The following is a 5,744-nucleotide window of genomic DNA, read 5'->3' on the forward strand; positions in this document are numbered from 1 at the left end:
AAGTTTTATGCACGTTTCGACGTGTGTGCCTGAGGACGACGGGGGAAACACGTCGAAACATTGCATAAAACTTTAACCAGTGATTGTTGTTCCATAAAGCTGTGTCTATATATCGTACTCACAATTGCTAAATGCCATTCAAAGACTAGAGATATTGATAAAGTTCTTCAAATAGTCTGTTATTCTGTATCTCAATCAAAATCAATCAGAAATTTTATTTCAATCAATATAGATGATATTTAAAGGTTTGCTTAAAATAAAAGTTGTACTGTAAGACATCTACAATTAGTAGTTTATAAGTAGTGCTAACAGAAAACACCATTTTGATGACTTCATTCACATGATACCCTAAGTGATATTCTTATCCGACAGATAACTTCTTGTTTGGTTTGACACTACCTTTAATCTAGTTTGTATTTAAAGTTTTCTACATGAATAACTTTTGGTTATAACTGAATAAGTTTATTTGCCAGTGTGAATTCTGAAAGTTATTAGGATATGTATGTGTATAGGGGACACTGATAGCATCAATTTGTTCCATTCAAATATTCAATCTGATGTCTTTTGTTCCTGCAATTCCTTTAAAACTAAGTGTTTGATGTTGTCACTAATCACGAAGGCCTTTTGAGATACAAGCATATTTTGCAATTTGTGACGTCATTAAACACTTAGTTCTTATGGAATTGCAGGAACCACAGACTGAAAATTGGAATGGTGCAAATTGATGCTATCAGTGTTCCTGATACACATAAAAAAAAACAGAAAACCCTTTTACAATCCCTTTAGGCATATGTATGAATAATTACTAAATTTTGCACAGTTCTATTTCTGAACTGTTATTAACCAGGATGATGATTTAGCTGCATTTATCCAGATGAAAGCATTATTTGAAAAGTAGCCACAATCATTTCAAGCGCATTTATGAAGATTTGTAAAATTTAGCTGCAAAAGCTCACAAAAGAACAGATATAATCATCAGTCAAGAGTTTGTGTTTACACACTTCCGAAAGGAGAAACCAACTTTAATCAAACTGACCTTGTAAAATTGGTCCTCTAAGGTTATCATCTTCACTTTCTGCCATAACAGTTCTTGGGTCTGTTAAAATAGAAAATAATAACATTACTTTTCACGACACACCCATTTCAAATAGATTACACACATACACTGGTACACTTGACAATTGTGTGAAAATATATAAACAATTTTATATCATAGAGGTATAATCAACTTAATATACTACTCTTTTATAATCTTCCTTTTGTCTTCCATTATAAACACACAGAACATATTATAATGTGCATTTTAAGACGAATAAAGAACAGAAAGAGCTTTATTTTACAAGGATAACAACTTAGGTTCACAGTTAAGAATCCTTTCTACCATCTGGTCCTTGGCCAAACCTCTCTGCATTGTCTTTATCGGATTATCCGTACTCATTTTCAGCTGGGTTGACTGGCATAAGGAATGAAGATGATTTATTTAAGGTCATCGAATTGTCACACACCCACTGAGATTAGAACCCACAACCATCATTTGATTTAGGTAATTGAACAAATGACGTCAAGTTTAAAACCAACACTTTAACCCACTGTTCTACAGGTACTTCATCATATTATCATATTTAGGATAGGAAAATGAGGTTTCTTAGACTTTATTTATTAGGAATACTAATTTCAATAGATTCTATTTAGCACAGTTCAAAATCTGATCATAAATACATTTTTTGGTCGCTGTAAGGCTACAGTAGCTGCATAGGAAATTCGAATGTTGCAAATAAAAGCCACCAGTGTCTTTGAAATACATATTATATACAGTTCGATAAATTCTATAAATCTTTGTAATAAAAAAAAAGATGTCATTTTAACCTTCAAATGCCGATAATTCTGGAAATACAAGGATTTGAAGGATTAAGTTTGGACGGTACAGAGCTGTGATCGCTATTGGCTAAGCTAACACTAAGGTGCGATTGGTCAAAAGGATAATTTATCTCTTTAAACATAATTTCTAATTAAATGATAACCTCACCAAGACTCAGAAAAATGTCATTGTGGCAAGCAAGATCTGTTTGCCAGTCATAGATGATGATATTAAGAAATAACATGAACTGTGACTAAATCATATCTTCCGGTGTCCAACAATATATACTCCATCTATATACCACTATAACAATATTTCAGAATATACCCTGTATATTGGTGATAACCACAACTGTAAGAATTGTAACCAGATTTTCTTTACCTCAGTACCTATTCCTTAGAATATAATAGCAATTCCTTTAAACCACTCCTCAGTCATCACCTTGTCTTTTGGAAATAACTGCTCTGACTACTGTCTGTTAAGTAACATTCTATATATTGATTCCATATGTATCCTGTTAAAACCGAGTAGACCTTATTGATAATTTAATGAGTATTGTTTAGGTAGCGATAAATATGAGTCAGTATACTAAGCAATTACTATTGGATAATATAAAACCTATTCTGACTGTAAAATAATGATGTCATAAGTCATAATGATTACTGACAATAATGTAGCAAATGAAATCCAAAATCATGTTAAAGGTCAAAGTTCGCCATTTTCAGGGGTTGATTTGGGAATTGAATTTATATGAAAATTGTCTTCAGAACTATTAGAAGTGCATATAATTGCATAATCCCAGGATTCAAATATACTTCAAACTAGAAATTTAATCTTCTTTTTCTTGTTTCTTTTTTGTCTATTATGGCAGAATTCAAGAATTGATGAGTCTTCATTTCAAACACAGACAATTCTGTACCACACATGGATTTGAAGGCTCAATTTGCAAAAAAGGTAAGCAGCTTAACTAAAAAAAATACCTTTCCTGAGACTAAGGTATGATTGGTCAAATGGATGGCAATAATGTCGCAGTACATAAGAAATATTGAAATAATTTTAATATCACCCTTGTCACTCTGTGCCTCCATAAAATTGCAATTCTTGACAGAATTTGACAAGCAAAACATAATTTTTAAAAATCAATCAAGGATAAACAATATAAAATCAGTGTGTCATGTTATTTTGAATAAATTGTTTTATTGGTATGAGATAGAGAACTATTATCAAGTTTGATACAATAAGACAGTATAGGTACCCAGGCAGTTAGTAAAAGATCAAAACACATCACAAGTATCAACAGCTCTGCCAAAAAAGTCCACCATGAAAGCTTCACTGGCGCTCTGCAACATATCACTGTTAAATTTGACCAGGTTTTAAATTCACATAAATAATATAGAATTCTCAGTAAACTAATATAAATGTCTATGTCTATCAATTTTTTTTTAAAATATACCTGTCATTGTGACTAGAAATTTATATATTAATTCAAAAGGCTTATATTCTAAATAACTACACTCAATATCAAATTTAGTCTCTGACGCCCAGACTATTCTTGTATACGATGCGGATATAATCTCGGATTTTCCATTAAATTTTCTGTTACAATGCTTTCTACTTACATCAAGAGAGATAACTACAATTAAGCATATTTGATTAACAGGTCTCAAAACGACTTGCTTACAACCGAAATAAATTGGCAACCACCACAAGTTTTGTCAGTTTATATTTGATATTTTCATCCGCAGATGTTGTATTCATCGATTTTTCGAGCAAAGCATTAAAATCTGAAGACATCGTCATAGTTTACTAAATTATTTTAATTAATGTCTCCTATCACCAAAACAGAAGTAGATTTATAACCAATCAGATTCAACAGCCACTGTAGACTTGGTCAATTACAAAGATAAACTGATCCAGGCCATCTTTCTTCGAAGCTGTACAAAGACAAAGATGGGCCAGTTGGATGAAAGAGACTACACTTATTTAACTTACATGTACTAATTTGAAGTCACTCTGAACTTAAATTGATTAATAAAGACTAAAAAGCACACTTATGTTGATTCTATATCTGACAACCAATGATATTTCGTCACAACTTTACTCTGATCAAAAGAATCAATACCTGAATCATGATTTGCAATTTGTAGGTGAATACAAGTGAACAATGCCTTGAATGACTAAGTAGGTACAATATAGTATTTGTAATATTTGTTTTGTTGCTGATAAAAGATGATTAACAATAGAAACAATAAAACTACATACAGTCTCCTCTAATTAATATGATCAATATTTGATTAATTACCATTCCAATTGTCATGGCAACGGTACTAAGTCTATATGTTTTATTTGACAAAATATTTCAACAGACTGATGTTTTCAATAATTTCAATCATGATTTTTGTTCAATATTGAACCCAAAGAATTGGTTATGATGCTAAACTTATACCAATTGATGATGAGTTAAAGTGATATCTTCAAATCCACAAACCTTCTTCTATTTAATATTTATATCTATCAAGAGTTGATTTTGACCATTGAAAAATCCCCTTGGGTGCAATGGTTCAGTATAAGGGATATCGCATCCGTTTTACGAGTCAAAATGACCCCTTTAGCGATCCAATATTTTCTATGATTAACCAAAATTAAAATTATCACAACAATCTGCAAATCAAATCAATTTGTTAATTTTTCGTGAGAATTGTCTAGAAATATACAGCCACTCTTGACAGTCTCTAGAACCGTACAGAACTAATGTCTTTGGCAAGATTTATCTGAAATCTGTGACTGGAACATTTTGAATTGCTACCAAATTTTTCTGAAATAAGAATTAAAATTTAACTCGATTAGCTAAAACTCAAATTTGGTGTAATAAATTGCTAATGATTGGGCAAGCATGGATATCTGTAGCTTTCAGCATCCATGTTAAAAATTTGGGGGTGCAGCTTAAAGAAAATTATCCACAATGAAAAATCTAAAAGTGACCACATTTGCAGGTACAATGGTCACATAAATAAGGAGGAGTTCAAACATCACAGGCTGGTCGATCAGGTCTCAGAACTATAACAGTCTAATACAGTTTTAAGTTAATCATTTTCAGGCCCTCAATTATTCATAAAAGTGATTCTTTAAAGATAAAAATCAAGACAGACAATTAATCAATTTCATTTGAAAATTGGTCATTAAAGGATTAAAAATGTGGCTCATATAAGGCTATAACAGAAGTTAATTAAGCTTAACAGAAGCTGACAAGAGTTGCAAACATGCTAACTTAATCAATTTATGGAACTTGACTGTATCACAAAAAGTGTCAGCCATCATAAACCAACAGGCAACCTAAGACTCTCAGCAGTATTTTGTAGTTGATATTTCAATTCAAATGAAACTGATGTAGGCAACATTCGATCCTGTAAATGTATTAACAGAGAGTTATATGCTTACAATGGCATATGTATTGTATAGACCTTCCCCCCTCCCCCTTTTCAATTTACAATAATAAAACACAAGGTTTCCTTTTTAGGATTATATATCAGTCATTGATTTAAAGGGTTTCAGATAGAAATAAACACTGTGAAAGAACAGCAGACAAGTGGCATAGAACAAATCAGTTGTCCAATTCAAATTTCACCTGTCAAAGGCATCAAACAAGTGCGTAATGTTGCAAAATTTCAGGTTAATGCAGATGACACAAAGCCAAATCACAAATTTAACACACATAAATAAATTGAAAGATTTATTGGCTCTAAATGACGTATTTCATTAAAGAATAACGTTTGAGTTTTTCAGACTTAAAGTTAGGGTAGTTCCATGCCAATTAAAGAAGTTATCAAATTTATATTACCTGCAGCCACTCTTTGATTGCTTCCCAGGAACATTACGGTCAGTAAAT

The sequence above is a fragment of the Lottia gigantea genome (genome assembly GCF_000327385.1).
Source record: "Lottia gigantea unplaced genomic scaffold LOTGIsca_101, whole genome shotgun sequence".
NCBI classification, from domain to species: Eukaryota; Metazoa; Mollusca; class Gastropoda; family Lottiidae; genus Lottia; species Lottia gigantea.